The sequence below is a fragment of the Dipteris shenzhenensis genome, chromosome 2, assembly GCF_047967505.1.
Source record: "Dipteris shenzhenensis isolate YYH24624 ecotype China chromosome 2, Dip_SZ_1.0, whole genome shotgun sequence".
NCBI classification, from domain to species: Eukaryota; Viridiplantae; Streptophyta; class Polypodiopsida; order Gleicheniales; family Dipteridaceae; genus Dipteris; species Dipteris shenzhenensis.
Window position 1 is genome coordinate 20,944,905 of NC_141597.1, and position 21,467 is coordinate 20,966,371.

At 41.1% G+C, this 21,467-nt stretch overlaps 1 pseudogene; it reads left to right on the forward strand.

The window, feature by feature from the left end:
* Window positions 1–9,311: 9,311 nt before the first annotated feature.
* Window positions 9,312–11,125, forward strand: LOC147904470 (caffeoylshikimate esterase pseudogene; annotated as a pseudogene).
* Window positions 11,126–21,467: the final 10,342 nt, after the last annotated feature.

Genomic DNA, 21,467 nt, shown 5'->3' on the forward strand with positions numbered 1-21,467 from the left:
TTGTCCAAATTTTTTTTGGAGAAGAGCTTATAACTGCACATCTACCATTATTTCAAATGTTTTGGCATTTTTAGGGAGGTAAGGTCTAGTCCTAATAATTTCTCCAATTTTCTCATATTCTTTTCGACCATTCTCCATCTTTTGGTTGATGAGGGATATTTTGATAGGGTCCAAGATAGCTGACATTCTAGTGGTCCTTTTATATGTAGGGTTGTTCGGTTCCAACTTTGTCTGTCAATCATCATATACATCCAGGGTTACAAGAATAAGAAAATAATCTATATCAACTATAGGAAAAAAGGTTATAAGGCCACTTTTTTGATTGGAATAAATAAGATCTCCTACATTAAAGTATTGAAGGACTAAGAAGCATACGAGCCTTTATATACATAAAGATCCAAAAGACATAAGGGGCTTAACATAGATAGAAATAAATGGGGTACATAAAGCATATAATTAGTAACTAATGTAAGGTTAGCATTACATAAAAAAGGTTAGCATCAGGTTAGTGGGTGTAGTAAGAAAATAATTGAGTATAATGAGTGTAGGGATAGTATGCAAGCGTGCAAGCACATGGAGCCAGGAACCAAGGACATCATCCTACACTAATAATATGCTTAGACAGCACCGAACAACTAGCACACAAACAATGGCATACCACACAAACACCATACGGACACCTCACAAACAATCAATCATTATATCAAACAAACATACAACAACATACAACCACATAGTCGCCATTCCATAGTAAACCTATCACAAATGTATAACTTACCAAACAAAGCAACGAGACGTATACCGCCACATCTGAACTACGAGCAACTAAATACAACTACTTGGTAAGAACAAAAGCGCAGACAATAGAGACGAGAGATCATGCATTGTCATAAAGGTTGGTCACGTAGCTCGCAGGTAGGATATGCAAGGTAAGGAGAGTGTAACAACGTATAGTGGAGAGGCATTGTGTAAGTGGAGGAATGGACTGCTTTCACGATGGATTATATTAAGAGGAAGCGAAACCAAGCGAAGCTGCGAGACAAAGGTGAGGGAGCCTATAGAAGCCGAACAGTTCATAGATGCGGGTCAAGTATTTCGCAAGCTGGGTAGAGAGTGTGGACCATTTGGAGAAGATCATAAAATGATCACGTAGAGTGACTGTTACGGGCAGCTACATGGGAGAATAACATAGGAGTTGACGGAAATATGAGCATGAGAGTAGTGAAAGAGCAAGGGCGTAAGAGAGTAGGGAGGGAGCAGTAGTGTAGTGGCGAGCATAGGCAAGTAATCTGACCTGAGGAGTCACCATGGAGGAGAGCAGGATAGCAAGGGGTTGCGGGTGGAATAGATTGGAGTATAGAGAGTTAAGGCTAGAGTAGAGGAGGTCGTGTAGGGATATACAGTGAGGATAGTTAAATAGGGAGAGGATAGCATCATTATTAAATGCACGCCAAAGGTGGGTATGATTCTATTATAAACAACGTATTGATTAGAAGCTTATCCACACGATGAGGCCAAATAGCAATAGCTTAAAAGGTCACGTAAAAATTATTTCAACTTCCAAAGATTACAAAGTGCTATTAAAGCAATTTCAAAAAGTCATTGTGCAAGTGTGTGCTCCATCGACGATAGCACAAAGATGCTTATTGAAACCATGTCCTCTAGGTAAGATGCATCCCACCAACAAAATATATTAGTTTAAAAAAGGGGGGTTCCATTGTGTGTGTGTATGTATGTTGAAAAAAAGTGCTAAGTAAATAAGTGAGTGTGTGTGTAGCTCTCTCTCTCTCTCTCTCTCTCTCTCTCTCTCTAATCCATCAAATATCTCACACCTTGTGAGTAACCCTAGGTTTGGTGAAGCCAAGGAGTTAGGGACTCCCATAACTATGACTGAATACCTAAGAGAAAAAAAATAATTTAAAAACATTAATAGGTAAAAAATAAGTCCAAAAAATCAATAGGTAAGAGTAGGGACAAGAAGAGAGGGCACATACACACATAGATAACAACAAAAACAACATCTTGAAGGTCACCACTCGAAATGGCCTCAACATTAGGACTCCGCTTCGAGGAGAACCACCATGATTAAAGAAGTAAATATAAAGCAACATATTATGTATGATCTATGAATGTTCCATCAGTTTTTGCATTGGCCTAGGACATGTGCACCATACCCTTGACCCTTGGATAGGATCCAAATTAGAACACAAAAATTAGATAACTGAAAGTCTAAGGCATGATAAAAATTGAGCTAATTGATTGACATTTATTATATGCTACTTCATGTAGATCAAAGGAATGTATGATTTTTGCAAATGAGGTTATCTTGTTGTGTGCTTATGTGCATGCATGCATGTGTGCGTGCGTGCGTGCGTGCGTGCGTGCGTGTGTGTGTGTGTGTGTGTGTGTGTGTGTGTGTGTGTAGCTCTCCCCCCCTTCTCTCTCTCTCTCTCTCTCTCTCTCTCTCTCTCTCTCATTGGTTGTTAGCAATTGTACATTGCATGTGGTTTCTAAACTCAAAAGCCTTGCATTATATTTTTGCATGATGGATTCTGCAATCATTGGCCAATTAATAATGATGGTTTAGGGTTTGTGCTCCAGTTCTGTGTAAGAAGAAGAAAGCATTCAGAATAATAATACTTTTATGAAAGAAGAACAAACACCACATTCAAGTCCATGCTAATCACACATTTTTTGGGTGAATCAAACCCAACATTACAAGGGACACAATACTCCAAATTTCTCCACCACGATATTGATGTATGATACATAATTGTGCCTTGAATCATGTTTCAAGGAAAAAAGAAAATAAATAGTTTTGCTACATATTTGGGGTTCTGGGATGAAAAGAAAACACATTTGTGTGTACTTGCCATTGGATTGGCCCTGTATGGTTTACCTATGCCTTTGGACAAGAGGATCCAACTCCTAAAGCATTGCCGTCGACTCATTATCTGTAAGGGAGATGCTTGGGTCATGGGTGAGGGAGCTTGAGACTATTTTTTTGTGACTACCATTTATAGGTGTCTTGGACCTACTGCACTAAAGTTCTTCACCATCTCTTTGATCGTGCACTTAAGGTCTTTTATGTGGGCTCTACAGGTACCTCTTTGCACCTTGTGATTGTGCGTGCCCATGTGGAAAAAGAGTCTCAACATTTCGAGCCCCACTATCATGTAGTACGCCATACATTTGCATTGCTTCATAAGAATGGTGGACCTTTTGCAAAAGAAAGAGGCCAAGGTTCCCAAGCCAGAAGTAGCAGCAGACATTCCAACAGCCGGAATGTTGTTCATTTTTCCTACACCACATGAGAGAAGATTATAACGTGCAATCAAAGAGACATACATTCTTTAACTCAATTCTCGGCAATGGGTGTGCTATGGACCAAGCTATCCATGCAGTGCGGTTCTGCAATCCATTAATCGACCTGCTCAAGCAAGGGGGGTTTGTACACTCTAGTTCCCCCACACACCTATTGTGGACGAACTTTGCTAGGAAATGTCATTGTTGTCGACATTGGTTTCGTCTAGCAATGGCTGTCATACTTTTGCTCCATGCCGTTCATTGCACTCGCTCCATGTGGAATGGGCAATAGGTCGAATGTAATGTTCCTATTGTACATTGTCAAAACTTCCATCAATGTCTCCATTGTGGTTGAATTGTGCAATACTGATGAACCAATCGATGACGTCCCCTAGAAGACATGATGTACGAAGGCATGCTAATGACTGCTTGAGGACACTCCATCGCGGCTATTGTATCATTATCATCATCGACCAGTACCGTGTCATGGCCTCCTAATGGTTGTTCAACATGGCTTGAACTCGGCCTCGAGCTCAGGTTTCGCATGAGATCTATTGTGGGTGAAGCTTGGGCAGGTGCTCTCTTTCCTCTCTCTAGCACATAGTCATGCAACAACTCCATGTCCAGCATGTACAACTGCCCCAATCCACTCGCCTGAATGGCTTCCACTTGCATAGTCTATAGGTAGCCATTTATATGTGTGATGGCCATCACACGAATGCCCTTGCCTATCACAGGGTCATCCTCACTTAGCACAACAGTTCCGCCATTTGCATATCATATCATTGGCTCCGACGAGAGGGAGTTCAAATAGATCCGCACTTCATTGAGGTTGCTAGACCCTCCACTAGTTGGGCCGACCATTTCAAGAGGGATCTGAGAGAGAGAGAGAGAGAGAGAGAGAGAGAGAGAGAGAGGGGGGGGGGGGGGGTAGACGGACAAAGAGCAATGGTATAGAGGAGGAGTTGAGAGAGAACGAGAGCTTGAGAGAGATGCGGGGGGGGGGGTTAGGTGGTCTTTATATTGTTGATGTCTCACAAATAGCATTTAATGAGTATTTAATGCAAGCATAGGTGTAAGGGTGAAGATGCCATTTTTTGTAATTTGTTTGTTGTCAAATATTGAAAAAAATAGCTATATCCCCCACCTCCACCAAAAAAAAAAAAAAAGCTTAAAAAAACCCCCCCCTGGCTCTTCACATAGCAATTGCAATTATGCAATAATTAGAAAGTGTAGGTGATTCATGTGAAAGGCAAGCAAGCCTTGAGAAAAACATGAGAACTAGTTAAAATTATATAGAATTCCTATGGGTATTTGCCCATTTTTTTAATTTTTGTTAAATTTTTTAAATTAAAAAAGTGTTTTTTTTTTTGGAGCAAAAGAATCCCCAAAAGAAGGGTGAAGTTGGTGCCTAGAGGAGGTCACCGATGCCCTCTACTCGGCGCCAACTTTGCACTTTTAAGGGGGTATTAAAAATAAAAAAATCCTATTTCTTTTTTAAAAATAAAAATAAAAAAAGAGCACATGCCTCTAGGCACCAAACATGGCCCTTATTTTTATTTTTATTTTCAAAAAAAATAAAGGATTTTTTAAATTAAAAAATAAGCTTTTGGGAAAAGCTACCTCCCCCCCCCCCCATGATAGCTCACTTTGTGAGTGAGCTATCAAGGTACCCCCTTTCTCTCCCCTCTCTCTCTCTCTCTCTCTCTCTCTCTCTCTCTCTCTCTCTCAGGCTCTCTCTCTCTCTCTCTCTCTCTCTCTCCCCCTCCCCATATGTGTGTGTGTGTGTGCACATGTGCATGCCTGAAAAAGGCCTCTATCTTTCCCTTTTTTGTCTTGTAATGAGGGTTTTTGTGCCATGAATGTAGGTCTTGCAAACTCTAACTTTGTACCGTATCCTCAATGTGCACCTTAGCAAGAATGGCATTACCTGTATTCAAGCGAGAGTCATCTTATATGATGTCAAACACAATCGCATGGCTCAAGCATGCATTCGTCAGACACATGAGTCGGAAGGCATTCAATCCGGCGATGTTGGTGTCATCATTTCTAGCATGTATCATTGAAAGGAATCAACAAGGATGGGGCTAAAGTGGACCTCAAAGAGAATACGTTACTCGTGTGCCCTGTTGAACAAGGGTTGAGCTCTTCTATCATATCCTTCTTCCTTTGCATCAGCTTAGAATGGCTTTGTGGATTTTCCTAAACCCATTTTACCAATTTATGTGAACAGAGACTTGATGATATAGCCCAGCCCGATGATGAGGGCATGCCTTTAACGGGAGGTGCAACTTTTGTGAGATGAAGACTGCATGGTCCGAGGGGTGCTATTGCAATGCAAGGGGGAGGTAGACAAAGAAGGACAATTCGGCTTGATCCCTCAGATGTGTAGGCTCTTATCGGTGCATCATTAATGGGAGGCCTATACTCGGAACCCTATGGAGCCTTTGCGATATCTATTGGGGCTAGTGCTAGCGCTTCTAAGTGGGATTCCAAAGGAAAGAGGAAACTTGTGATGCAAAGGCAGAGGTTGGTGTGCACCAAAGTGACCGGCCAAAGAGGAGTCCAAGGACAATGATAAGGAGGGTGTGCTTGGGGAGATGGCAATGAGCTCCTCCTACGACGATAAGACAATTGTGCAAGAGTGCATCAAGGACTAGCTACAATCATTCGCTGTGAGTAGTTCGGTCTTTTGAAGATCTATAATCTCAAGGCATGGAGTGAGAATGAATGCTTGGGCTAAATAATAATTTTTCCTTTGGTGGAAAAAAATATCCCTCTACCCCCGATCCTCTTGTGTTGATTGCTCCCAATGCCCACTATCCCACCAGATCACATCCCGCACCCAAGAGATGCAAGAAACATTCTTCTCAAGTGGGTACTTGTCGGGTTTGGGTGCCTTTATCATGTCCACCGCCACACCAAAGATGCAAAAGAGAGATGTGAACGAGGATGTGAAAAGGGAGTGGAATGCACACTGGCTTTGGAAGCACAAAGAATTCAAAGAAGAAATTAGGAACACAGAGTGGGCGTTCTTGTCCAATTCCTTGTTTTATATTTGGAATGGGAACCATCGCCACACAGGGTGGATGACCGAGATAAGGACATGTAAGTATTGTAGTCCATTGATTTGGGTGATTCAACATTAGTAGCCACATTTCATTTGTTTTCAACTCATGAATTCTGTTTTTTCTTTTGAGTGGCAACCTTTCCTAATGACGAGTGCCGGCATATATGCGTCCAATTCCATTTAGTCGAGGTGCCCTTGGAAGATGAAGGAGAGCTGTTGTCTGCATTATCAAGGATGAAAAGGTGAGTTTGATGATTCCTTATGAGCACACTGTGTCCTTTGTTGCCTCGCTCTCGCTGAAAGATCGTTTAATATGTTGCTTTCGATGCCAGGCTAGCGCAAAAGGGGGTTGTCACCACCACTTTTTTGGCCCTCATTTTTTAGGCTAGAGTGTTGGGTGTTGCATTAGAGGGTGCAATGCACTGAATATTGTCAACCAAGAAGAAAGATTGGCTGGATGCCCACAGGAAGAAGGCAGCTATGAAAGAGCATTGGTGCAAAAACCCTCTTCTAGTCATCGCACAAGTGATGTGGAAGGTAAGATTCAATAATGGGACACTTTTTCCTTTCCTTCTCTAGTTTTCATAATATGTTTAATGAATGCATGTGCATGACATGTATAACAAACACCTGCATCCAATCATGCACAACCGTAGCGAGTTGTCAGATGCCAACTTTTGAAAGAAATGGAGCAAAGCATACTACAATGTGAATGACAATCTCTTGAAGCGTACGCATTAACTCCTGAAGTTGTTTGACCCTGCACTAGGGGAAAGATGGTACAAGTAAGTGAATTGTGGGGATTACACATGGAACGACAACAATGATTAGATGACAAGCTTGCACACAAAGTGATTGTTTATTGAAACCACTTTTGGTTTGCAAGATTGTTACCACTTTGGACTGGGGGATGAAGCCCCCGGGGGCGATCAATGAGGAGAGGCTGTATAGCCTTGCAACGTCAGGGTTGACCGAGGACAATAAAGTAAGGTTTGTGGAAGCTTTGGCAAGCAACGACAAGGGGATGCATGTCATGATGGGCGTTCTTGAGCATAAGCTTCAACACACCCTAAACCCACGATGAATAGGCTGATTTGCTTTTGAATTATGTTGTCATTGCTCGATTGATGAACACTTATTTTGGGTGCTTTTCTGCAAATGGAAGTGTGGTTTTCAAAACCTAGTTGAGGCGGGAGACACTGTGGTCCAGAATGCATGAAGCTGGACTCCACATTTTACGATGCTGAAGAAATTTCTACTCAATTGAGTGCGATGAGAATAAGTTCTTCAGACACACGCAAGAAACCGAGTGCAAACACAGGGAGCACCTCTTCATGCACGTCCACAAAAATTTCAAAACAAGAGAAAAAGTCCAAAAATTCTAAATAGAGTGTTCTTAGATATTGGATCACCAATTTACATCTTTGCTTTTGATCAAAGTCTTAAAGGACTTCCTTAGTTCTAAGATATTTATCGATAACCACATAACACTTAGGGATCATATCGATTTAGAAGAGATCTTCACTAGGCCATTTGGGTTCATCCTCACCAAACTTACCAAATTCCTCTTGATTGTCTTGAATGTCTAATAGATAATCTCCTATTGTCCAACAATTCAAGATAGAATGTAGTCGAGGGCTTCAATCCTCACCTCATGATCAAACTCTTGTAGGATAACAAGCCATTTCATTAGCCAACCAGATGGCTTAAGCTTGTTCATCATAAGCTTCCAAGTCTCACTTTCCACAAAGAAGATTACCTTCGACTTTAAAATATAGTAACGTAATTTTTGTGTTAGATAAAGAATTAATAAACACAACCTCTCTACTCAAGTGTATCATGGTTGAGTAGGGAGTATCTTTTAGCTTTAAAAAATGATAGGATGATAGAGCTTTGGGTTGTCACTATTGCATTTTCAAAAGCTTCATTCATATAGTCACATATCTCGCCCAAATGGTAGCCTGCATGCTACCCATGTGGCAACCTTTTATTCAAGCTTTGATATGTCCTCATGGGCAACCACCCTCTCTACCCACACGGACTCTCCCTCGTCCAACCTCGTAGTGCTCTAGTGTAGAGTACATGTAGACACCCTCCATTGTTACTGACTAAATAGGGTGCTTCTTTTATTAATAGTGCTTCCACTGGAAGTTCACTAGTGCAAGGAGTGAAGCCTCCAATGTTCCCAAATTCGTCCATGGTACCACCCAATCCAAGAAATTTGTGAACCAATTGGCTCCCATCTTTGATTGCACCTACAAGTTGGGCATGTCACAATTGTGATCTTTTCTTCAACCTTGCAGACTCTAGCTTTTTTGGAGTTTATGCAGGTAACAACCCAAGTCTAATTCCGATAAAGAACAGTATATCCAATTCATAATTAGACCGATTTGGTATAATGAAAACATAAAAACCTTCCTTGGCACTTCTTTTGCATATTCAAGCTTAAATGCTGCTCTTCTCATTTTCTTTCAAAGGTAACGACCGTGCAACATTCTTAAATTCCCGATCTCATAAAGGTTAAGAGTTGGCAAAGTTGTTCAGCAAGTGCATTCATGATAGGGTACTTAGTTGATTTGCCGATTTCAACTACTCTAGTGCTATTGATGGAGTGTCCTCGCCCCCGAATATGATACACAGAGGGAAGTTCTCATTAATCACTCTCCTCTACCGCCCATGCTCTATTGAATAAGTTTTAAATTCTCTCCCCTAAGAGATAGAGCATTTAAAAGTTGGCATATGTTGCCACCTTGGCTTTTCCAAGTTCCAAGCTCCAACAACCAAGAGTTGACAATGTTGTTCGACGCCTCCATTCAAGATAGGATACACAGTACTGTTTGCAGGTGAGTTGATTTGCCTACTTCAACTACTGGTGGATTCAAACGTCACTCTTTGAATTCATCTGTGCGCTTTACTAAAGCTGGAATGAATGCAAATGATGACGGTCTTGAGTACCCCGAGGAGCCCTCGCTGAGATCCAGCAGGAGTCGAGCTGCTGCTCAAAACAATAAAAAGATTTGCTGTAGACAGTAAGCCGAGATGCGCGTTCAACGTTGGACTCACATAATCAATGCCGCTCCTTCCATGTTTTCCTCGTGTAGAGTCTAGGTGGTATTATGAGTCATGTACTAAGTGTTTCAGACAGTGAACGGTTGGCCACATAAAATGAGAGAGTGGGAAAGAAAATGAGGGACTGTTTGCCTTGAGAACCACTCAGCGATGATATCGGAGTTTCCTGAGACTGTGTGTGTGTCTGAGACAGAGAGAGACTAGAATACTTCAGAGAATAGCGAGAGGTGAGAGAGAGACAGGCGGAGAAGGCGGTAAAGGAAAGACGAAGAGGGGGCGACGCCGGCTGAGAGAGAGAGAGAGAGAGAGAGGGAGGGAGGGAAAGATCTTGCACATTGTCCATCGGAAAGATGCCGCCTCATCATCCTATCGAAGAATCAAATACCAGCAGCATCTTTGGAGACCTATCGGCGGAGCAGTTCTATGAGAAACATGGGGTTAAACACGAGGAAGAATTCATCGTCAACTCGAGAGGGATGCGGATTTTCACGCAGTCTTGGGAACCTCGGCATGTCGAGCTGGTCAAGGGCATGGTTTTCGTCTTGCACGGTTTCACAGGCGAAAGCAGCTGGAGCATCCAGCTGACCTCCATAGGAATTTCAGAGCTGGGCTTCTCGGTGCACGCGCTAGATCATCAAGGCCACGGCAAATCAGACGGTATGCGGGCACACATACCTGATATCAATTCAGTGGTGGATGACTGCATACAGTTTATTGATCTAGTGAGGCAGACGAAGAATGCCAATGTTCCTGCGTTTCTCTTTGGAGAGTCCTTGGGCGGTGCCATTGCTTTGCTTACATATTTTCGCCAGCCAGAAGCATGGCAAGGCCTGATCCTGAACGGAGCTATGTGTGGGATATCACAGAAATTCAAGCCACCATGGCCGATGGAACACCTGCTGGGAATTGCAGCTGCATTGATCCCCACTTGGCCGATTGTGCCCACGAAGAACATAGGCATTGCATCTTTCAAGGAGCCATGGAAGCTGGAGCTGGTAAGGAAGAACCCTTACAGAATCAACCTCAAGCCCAGGCCATCTACAGCTCGTGAGCTGCTGAGAGTGGTGGCAGAGATAGAGTCTCGTGCGCATGAGGTGAAGTTGCCAATATTGATCTTGCATGGGGAGCTTGATTTGGTTTGTGACCCTCAAGGCGTCATTTCATTGTATGAGAAGGCCAGCAGCACAGACAAGACACTGAAGATGTATGAAGGAATGTGGCACCAGCTCGTTGGAGAGCCTAAAGAAAATTTGGATATTGTATTCAACGACCTTTGTTCCTGGCTTGGAGACAGAGTTCAGAAGTAACAGTTCAGATGAGGAGCACCAAAATTCAGGGTGGAAACCCACCAGTCTGTTTTGCAAGTTTTCGTTTTTGGTCTCAAATTTACAAGAAATTCCTTAGCCAGCCTACCCAGAAATACAAGGGATGTGCCAAAGTCGAAGTTGACTAGAAAAACAGTAGTCATTCCCCTTTTTCTGCTCTACAAAATGGTTACTTAATATGTTCTAGCTTTCTGCTTGCATTCCAGTTTTTGGATAGTTTGAAGTCACAGACCCTTGATCAATTTATCGAAGTTTCTGTCATGAATATTGCTGATAGCACAGAATGGGGACTACTGTAATGCTGTATTATAGTACATAATGGAGATATGTACTATAATGCTATATTATAGTACCATAATGTGCTATCAGCAATGCTGATAGCACATTATGGGAACTACTATAATGCTATGTTATATAGCCAGAAAGGATTGCATACCCCACTCTCTCTCTCTTCAAATTGGTTACTAATATTAGCTTTTTGCTTGCCTTTCAATTTTTGGACAGCTTGAAGTCACCGACCTTTAATCAATCTATTGAAGTTTATGCAATGAATTTTGGTGACAGCGCATAATAGTTACATTATGTGCTATCAGCAATGAATATTGTTGATAGCACATAATGGGGACTACTATAATGCTATGTTAGAGTATGTTCCCACGCTTGGCAAACCCAGCAAAAATGCTGGAAATGCCTGAGCTTTGATCCGTTCCCACGAATGCCACCAAGAATATAGGAGCACCTGCAATGCCGCGGTGGAGATGGGAAAAAACCCTCTCCACCCGAGCATTACGAGGTTAGCTCAAAACATGATGCACTGCAGCTCATATTGGCAAGTCGATACATCACTTCCAACTCCAAAGTAACAACAATAGCAAGGTTCTACTTAAGCCAAAGGCAGTTTTTTGTTCCATGGCTCTCGCGGAAATGCATGCTAGGCTATGCCAAGGTGCTGGCATATTTGCCAGTTCGGAGAACTGTGGGAAAGCCCTCTTATACAGCTAGAAAGGATTGCATACCCCACTCTCTCTCTCTCTTCAAATTGGTTACAATATTAGCTTTTTGCTTGCGGCCTTTCAATTTTTGGACAGCTTGAAGTCACCGACCTTTGATCAATCTTGAATTTTGGTGACAGCGCATAATGGGGGCTACTATAACGATATATCATGTACGGCTTGCTAAAAAATTCATAACTTTCAAGATACAAATGATATAACCATGATTCCAACACCAATATTTTTTATTCTTTGAGTATAAAATTCACATGCCCAAAAACCCTTTCAAGTCTCATTTCATGAATTCATATGACATTACATTAATTATGTACACCTTCCTTAAAATAAGGCCAATACTTCATAAATGTAAGCCTAACATAATCTAACCCTAAAGTACTAACCCAACCTCATCTAACCTCATCTAACCAAGTTTAGGCTAACCTAAGCCCTCTCCACCCTGCCTTCCTATCCCCTCACAGTCACAGCAATCAATGGCATCTTGACGCACATTGAGGTTCAAGACTCATTTAGGCAATGGATTGAGGAGCGACCAACCTGTACCTGAAGAGAGCTTTCCCAAATAGGCATCCAATGCAATGCAAGCCCGTCTCGCAAGGAGGGTTTGCCCCTCCTTGCTCTTCTCCCATCGTTGCATGCAGGCTTCACGCACGATGCTTTCCACGACCAGGGCACAGGTACCAAGTATTGTGCTGTCATATAGGAACAGTGAGTGTAGATTGCAAGTAGGAAAAGAGGAATTGAGGGCGAGGACTGGTCCCAGAAGCTCTGCTCGAACGTGAGACTGAAGGCGTGAGGTGAGAGGGGAGGAGGGAGAGGGAAACTGCGCACAAGCAGCTAATTCCCTTGATCGCTGCCTCAAGGTGCTCCAGGTTGTCTTGCTCTCACCCGCGCTCTCTCTCTCTCTCTCTCTCACACACACACACACACACACACACTCTCTCTCTCTCTCTCCTTCATCTGCTTGGTCCAGGCTCTCGCTCTCTGCTCAAATGACGAATTAAACAGAATAATTACAATTGACAAATGCTTGCGTTTAAGCTTAATCAAGCATGCAAAGAACTAAAAGAAATTAGGAGCAATTCCAATTGATTGGAGTTTAAATGGATTTTGGCCGTTTGGTAGCTTCCAATTTTTGAAATCGTGCGACCCATTAAAATTAAAATCCTTTTTAGAATTCCTTGTGTGAAAGAGTGGGGGCTACTACAATGATCCCTCATGTAGCATATAAGTTGCAATTCCTTATGTGAAAGATTGGGGGCTACCTACTATAATGATATATCACGTAGCATACCTTTAGAGTTCCTTATGTGAAAGACTCGGGCCTACTATGATGATCTATCATGTAGCACATTAATTAGAATTCCTTATGTGAAAGACTGGGGGCTAACTATAATGATCTATGATGTAGCATATTAGTTAGAATTCCTTATGTGAAAGATTGGGGGCTACTATAATGATATATCATGAAGCATACCTTTAGACTTCCTTATGTGAAAGACTGGGGGCTACTATAATGATCTATCATGTAGCACATTAGTTAGAATTCCTTATGTGAAAGACTGGGGGCACCTATAATGATATATCATGTAGCATATTAGCTAGAGAGGATTGTGTACCTCCCTAATGGCTCACGTAATGCCTCCATTAGTTTGATCATCTACACTTCCCATCCACCTATTCTAAAGGCCCTTCAAATTATTCCATACATCTTTTTTAACCTAAAAGAGAAAGGCAATTGGGAAGGCCTTCAATTTCTAATTTTTAACCAGGGGAGTATCATTTTGGGGGCTACTACAATGATATATCATGTAGCATATTAGCTAGAAAGGATTGTGTACCTCCCTAAGGGCTCACCTAATGCCTCGATTAGTTTGATCATCTACACTTCCCATCTACCTATTCTAAAGGCCCTTAAAATTATTCCATATATATAAGTTAGCCTAAAAGAGAAAGGCAATTGGAAAGGCCTTTAATTTCTAATTGAAAGTTTTGCCTTATTTGTCGGTGAAAAAACGGAGTACCCAATTAAGCTAAGGTAAAAGGGATAGCTTCAAAATTTCATGCAAAGCCCTTCAAATTATTCCATATATGTAAGGAGAAACTTAATTGACAAGGCATTTATTTTTTAGTTGAAAAGTGCATTTATTTCTTAAGTGAGTACCTAATTACAATAAGGTCAAAGGGATAGCTTCAATTTATTCCTTACATGTAAGGAGAAATGTAATTGACAAGCCTTTATTTTTTAATTGAAAAGTTCATTGTATTTCTTAGGTCAAAGGGATAGCTTCAAAATTTCATGCAAAGAGAGGAACTTTAACTCATAACATTCACTATCCTCTCAAGAGGTCTTACCACTAAACTACATAAAAATATTCCTATTGTGAGAAAGAAGTAGAGTATACGAGTTTTAAATTTTTATCCTCATAAATAAGAGGAGATAGGGTTCTCCACCTCATAAATAAAGGACATGTTCTGGTTAATCAGTCTTCCCTTTACACCTCCCCTTAATACATTTTTGAATCAACATTAGATCAAGAACTAAATGGGCTATCTATCCAATCAAGAGTCAAGTATGTAATGGTTGATGGGAATATAATTGGAACTTAAGATAAGGTTCAAGGGGAATTCAAGCTCATGGGGCATAACATGTTCTCTCAACATATCCCATTTACAAGTGTGTTGAAGAGGGCTAGCCAGAGAATAACTAGAACATGGAGGAAGCATGATATCCAAGATCCATCTTTTATGGTTGGATCCTCTAGCAAGGTGGCAAGGTGAGTGATTGGGCACCCTTACCACTTGGCTCTTCACAATATGTCAACATGGGCTAGATGACTTATGGAATATATCAAATGTCATATCGTTTCCTAGGCAACCCAAGAAAATTTATTAAATGTCCAAGGGTCACCTTGTGACTTGGGTATCATGCGCAACCTTGACAAAATGACCATATCTAAAAGGCCATAACCTGAAGGCCATTAAAGTTGGCATCAAGTAAGAATTAGGTATAGAGCTTTAGCTTTGCCCTCTCACATAGAAGTCACCATGTTTTTTAAAATTTGGCTTGTTAGTACAAATTCACGCACTTGTCATTAGACATTAAGGTGGTATACGAGTAATGGAAGGAGGATTGGCATTTGCACCTAGACGAAGTCCCTATGGGCATCAATGCCCTTTATCCTTGGTCTCCACGAGTGGCACTAAGGACGAGAACCCCATTGGTCCTTACGTTTTGTGTGACCCAAAATGACGTGCCCTACCAAGCATCTCCCATCTCCCATCTCCCTTCATCCGTCGATGACTAGCTCCCAAGCGTAAGAGGTCCCCTACTACTACGGCACCTTGCCAGTCCCCATCGCCTAAGTTTAGTCTAGCCACCTAGTTTTGAAGCATGGATCATTCCCATCCATCCTTAATTGTATTCTGCAATCATGAGGACACAACCAATATTTCACCAAGGCAAAGTGTTAAACCATAGTTCCTTGATTGCCCAACCCGATAGCAAAGCAACTAGGTACCAATGGCATTGCCAACCAAGCATCCAAGTGGAAAGTCACTAATTGGCACGAACGAGTAGGTGGAAACCACATAGGCAAGGACAATCAGCAATGGCAAATAGATTTTGGAAGGCGTTTAATAGGAGCACTTGAGTCTAGAGGTTTCTTTATATTATTTGTGTATGAATCTTGTGTAGAATGAGTTTTGATTAGTTGTGTCTAAGAGTTAGAGTCCTAATCATACTCTTGACTGAGTGTTGCTCAAGGTTGAGATAGGTTTCTGCCTTGAACTGAGGCAAGTATGTGAGGATTGTTGCACCAACACCTTATTGCATGAGCCCGCACTTTGCAGCTAAGTTATTTGTAAAAAGTGGCGAGCCCTTTTCTTATAGTAATATGAGTTGATTTTTCCTTACACATTTTCTTGATATGTTCATTTTCTTGACATCTCCATGTGATTTTGTCCACACTTGCTGCAAATAGTTCCCTGCATCCAAGCACCGTTAGCATACAAAGTGCCCAGAAAACCAAGGAGTGCAAGAGACGACATCTTCATGATCTTCACCTGTGTAACCGTGATCTCGCTAAGCATCGAGTACTCATAGGTCAACTGAGGGGTGAGGGGAAAAGACCGTCAACATGCCTCATCTTCTAGAGATCAAGGAGTAGCTAAGAAGATGTCTTGAAAAAGAAGCTTTTTTAAAAAAAGTCAATGATTCGGACTTCGGAGAAAGGCAATCAACCCAAAGACTTTAGTCCAAACTCCATGAAGGTGTAGAGATAAACAATGTAATTCGATCATCCAAGAACTCATGGCCCCCTTTTCTTGTATTTTGCAGATTATATGCTATTGGATCTATAGTGTAGGCTACACTTCTATGGCTTTATGCACATTACAAATATGTACATTTCAGTTTTGAGTTTTCTAAGAGTGTCTTTAAAAGTCTAATGGAAAGTTTAGAGCTCCTAAAATTTTCATAATTTGGTACATTTCCATATGATTTAATGATGTATCCTATGACATGGTGTTTTGATCCCCATCCCCCTTCTCAAAACGGTCCCATTCCAACACCAGAGTTTTTGGAATGCTCTCGTTCCTTGGTAACTATGATTCAGACAATAATGTTACCTGAAGTACTTTATGCCATGGACTATGTAGGATGGATTAGTATGAGAGAGCCCTGAGAGAGCTGTACATGATGCTTCGACAATTGATGCTACTTCAAAGATGGCATATGTAGATCTTTGGCATGCAAAATTTGGCCATCTAAATTTTCACAGCTTGCTTCATTTGCATGGGCATGATATGGTGTCCAAGATGCCACAAATACATGCTCCTATCTATAATATTTGCGAGCAGTGTATCTTGGGGAGAATGCATTGGGCATTATTCCCAAAAGATGAATCAACTAGGGTTGTTCAAAAATTGCAGCTCATATGCAATGATGTATGTAGTCTTATGAGGACACCATCTCAGGGCTAAGTAGAAAAAGTCGAATTTGTGATTCAAAAAATTTGGGGCAAATAAAACGTATAGGGAGAAATTTGGGCTAAAAATCGTAGCCACATCACCTTCTTTGGGTGATTCACCGTGTCATCAACTTGTATCCACAAGATGATGAAACAAATGTAATCTGGTGTTCCAAAGCTCCCATTCTAGATCTTTGTGAGATTTATATTTGTTTACAAGAGGCTACCAAGAACTAGGTGATCGATATGCTTTGGGATTTGGCTTTGTGTTTTTTACATTGTTGTTGCACATGCATTTTACCTCCTAAGGTTTATATTTGAAAAAATCATGGTTTTGGTCATGTAATCTAACATAAATTTGAAAAGAATTTAGAATTGTGAAGCAAAAAGTTAAGATCACCAATTTGACATTGGTCACTCATTGTTGAGACACATGTCATAACATAAAAAGGGGTGTAAATGCTAAAAACATAGCATTGCTTTTGAATCAAGAAACCATTTAAACATGCATTGTTCAAATGTGCAAACTTTGCAATTTCTTGGCACCTCTTTTCATGTGAAATAACCTTACAAGTCATGAATGAGATTTAGATTCTCTTGGATTGTACATAGAGAAGGAAACAATAAAGTTACCTTAGTTGTTCTAAGGTGTTCTATGCCCTTGTTCACCCCTTGGTTCTAATGTTTTATTTCCCCCAGAAAGATGGTATAGCAATGTACTTTTGTTATGTAGTTTGGTCAGGTCAAAACTATCATTGGAGATTCAAAATCAATTATATCAACTCAATTCGCTAGTTTTGGTAGTTCTTACTTCATGGGATATTCTTTGGTGGATGTATGTCCATGGTTTAGGGGACTAAACTTAAACTGAGTTTTTTTATGGCATACCATCAAGAGTAGGTATTGTGGCATAGATTTACTATATGTACTTGATGCGCATTCCACATCTTCTCATTGTCTTATTTGTCTTTTGTAATGCACATGGGAGTTTGTTGGCTATTGATATAGCCATGGCACCATGAGTGAGTAAGTCCACACAATGATTTTTTATGTCTATAACTATATTTAGATGTATATATATAAATATAAAATATAAACACACAAGTGCGCACACACACACACACTCGCACGCGCACACACACACACGCATGCACACACGCATGCACACACACATACACACACACACACACACACACACACACGAATGAACGCATGTGCGCACGTATGGACATAGGCACGCATGTGTGTGTGTGTGTGTGTGAGAGAGAGAGAGAGAGAGAGAGAGAGAGAGAGAGAGAGAGAGAGAGAGAGAGTCTAGGTTAGGATAGCACCATTCTTGTTTATACAATGTTGCCACTGGTACGAGATGCCATTGGTATGAGATGGAAGCTCATTGCCAGCTCATACCACTAATATGAGCTGCCAACTCACTTGTATTCTTGTTGACATAGTATAAAGCACCTATGCCTACATGAGAAACATTCATCTTCCACCTAAACACTCTACACTATGCCATTCATGTAGAGTAGATGGATATAAGGTTGCAAGCAAAGAACGTGCTTATATTAAAACACTACCTAATAGTCATGAAATCAGAGCTAATGAAATCAATTGTCTCTAACATGTCTAGTCTACGATTACACCATTCTTGGCTAGAAAACGGTGTCAATGGTATGTGCTTTGAATCCACAACATCTGATAAATTATTAAAAATGATGTTTTGAGCTATCGGGTCCCTTATAGTCTCATTGTCATATGTTTTCAAAAAAAATCAAAAGGGGTGTGAGCAATTATATACATTAAATTGTGATGTTCATTGTTGATATATTACTACTAGTGCACTCAATATTTATCATTGTGCTTTAGCTAGTTGCATACAAAGATGTTTTCATCAATCATGGTAAGGGCTACCATGTTTGCAGCTTGGGAAAGGACTCTTCATTAGGACATTTCAAGTGGATACATTTCCTCTATTTGTACTCAAGAGACTGTCCAAATATCTTGGGGGGTTATCACATGAGGGGGAATTTAGAGAAGCTATTCTTTTAGAGAAATAGTTAGTACTTTCCATTTTTGGCCAAGCCCCCAAAAAGTACTCTTTGAGGAGAAAAAATGACCACTATCATGTGGGATCAACTATCCTGGAATTTTGGTTGACTTTGATAAACAGGAACAACTTAGATTCAGAAAAGAGAGTTTACCAAGGATCTCCTAAATATAAATGTAAAGATAAGCCTTCATCTTCAAAACAAAAAAGGCTTGACATAGTGAGCCTAATTGTAATTCAAATCATGGAGGCACTAATTTACATAATGGAGACTTGTATGTTATAAATCTCTTAATTAAATCATGGATTATTTGATATCCAAAATGTTTAACCCCTCTGCTCCCATACCATGTCTCGTAGAAATGTTCGTAAGTCTGTCTTAGATAAAAAAATACATTCAAGGTAATCCTACTTAAAGAGGCAATACAAGTCCCATAATATCATCATGAGGTGCAATGAAAAGATTTATTTCTCAATAATGGTGTATAATAATTTGTTACTGTTACTTAGCAGTCCCACAACAATATCAAGCCTTATATACATGTTTGGCTATACCCTATCATCATTCTACAATTTCATGCAAGCTCTAGGCTTGCATTTTTTACCATTTGTGCTCTTAATCCACTTGTTCCCAAGGATATCTCCAATATACTGTCCTTTTTGGCCCTATGATTGCACATTCTTGATGCACTTTTCTGATTTGTAGAGCTTGTCCTCCAACGCTAAATTTTCCTTATGTAGTTGCATAACTTGCTGTTGGCAGGAATTGACCAATCCCTTGAGTACTCAAAAACCACATCGGTGATTTGGATCATGGTCTTTTAGCACCTTGGTGCTATTTTGGAAGCCTCCATTACACCTTGTTGCGCTTAATAGGACGCCAGCATCTTGGTTGAAATGAGATGGAGTGGATTCCAGATATATAGAAATGAGAACAACCACCCTTTCAAAACAGAGTCGAATAAACTATATACCAAGAGCTGGTGTAGAAACATTTCAAAAGATGGGCCTAAGTTTTAAAGACCAAGAGTCTTGTTGGCTTATGGAAAAAGGGTGCAAGATATGGTCTTTCTAAGCCATAGGCCTAGGAAATGAATGAATATGGCTTAAGGGAGTCCAATCATGCCCCATTTAAAAAGAACTTACATTTAATTTCCTCTAGTGCTCACGGGGGTTGTCTACCATGCTAATCGGTCGTATCGATACAACGTTTTGTCTAAACTATAGCCGTGAGCCGAGAAATGAAGCAAGCGAATCGGGTGTGAAGCAGCAGTCCCGAATCGAAATAGGTTGCTTGAATCGAATGCGTTGATGCAATACTTAATAGAAACACAGTAAGAAAAAATAAAGGAAAAATAACAAGGTTGGAAGCCAGAATGCAGAACTTTGAAGAATAGAGTGCTCAAAGTACCCCCATGGAGTGCTACAACTCAATTAATGGGTCGTGACTGAGCAATATCACTTGTACTATATCAAAAGTTTGAAATCAACCACTTACAATCACTTACACAGAGGGGTAAGGTTCCCCTTTTAAAGTCTATCCTACCAACGGTCATCGTAAGGTGCTGTGGGGTTTGATTTAATTATCATATCCTAAAACTTCTATGGTCATGCGGGCGACGCCGTAATAATCAGGGGTGCCACCACATTCAACAACGGCTAGCTCTTGATTACACCTTAAAGGCTCTATCAGAGGCCGGGTCTAGGTTCGGTGACTTTGATGGTCAAACCTACCGGCCTTATTGGAACACCTCCTCGGTCCGGGTGGTCGGACCGATTAACACTTTGGCACCCCCAAGGGAACGGTTGAAAATTTGAGAATCCACGAGGCTTGAGGAGAGTTAGATTCCTTAAAGGGGAGCTAAACCTATATTGACAACAAGACTGATAGAAAAAGAAATTACATCGGGCTGAGAACCCAAATAATGACTCAGAAGATGCTTTCGCTGAAGAAGAAGCCTTGTAAGGTAGTGCCTTCACACCGTTCTCCTAATGACTCAAAAGATGCTCCTCCAAGTGGCGAATTTGATGCTGTTGGTGGCACTACCTGGGGAAGAGCGGCCCAATTTTGTGCTTTTATTTGGGTGAACTTGAAGAGCGCTTGATACCATGGGGGTTTTGAAATCTGTGACTGTGCCGCCAACTGAGCAAGGTGTTGGATGCCCATTTAGGCATCATCAACAATATGCCGGTTGATGCAACCAATAGATCTCCATCAACACCAGCAGTAGCAAAAGCCAAAGGCTACATTGGTCCAAGCTCCACCTGTGGGACGGGACCGTGCATCCCTTCTATGATGGCACATTTTTACTTGACACAGGTAAGGGAAAACTTTTCAAAAAGCTAGTTAATGGCTACCACCTTAGGCCTTATTTTGGCTCCATGCTACCATATCCCTTCCTCGAGAAATCAAAAGATACCCTAGCCGTGATGGCCGCACATGTGGATTTAATTTCGTCGGATGATGGGTCACCACGTGACAAGATGCACTCCAACTTAACTGCAGTCCATGGGGTGCCACATCCTTCCAAAAAAAGCCCTTAGCGCCCAACATGCATGCAAATGACCCCTTCCCCTTGCATGCCCATTTTTCCTTACCATTGCTCATTCTCTTGGTCATTTGCAACCTTGTTCTTCTCTTTCTGCTCTTCGTGCTCTCTTGCACTCTCT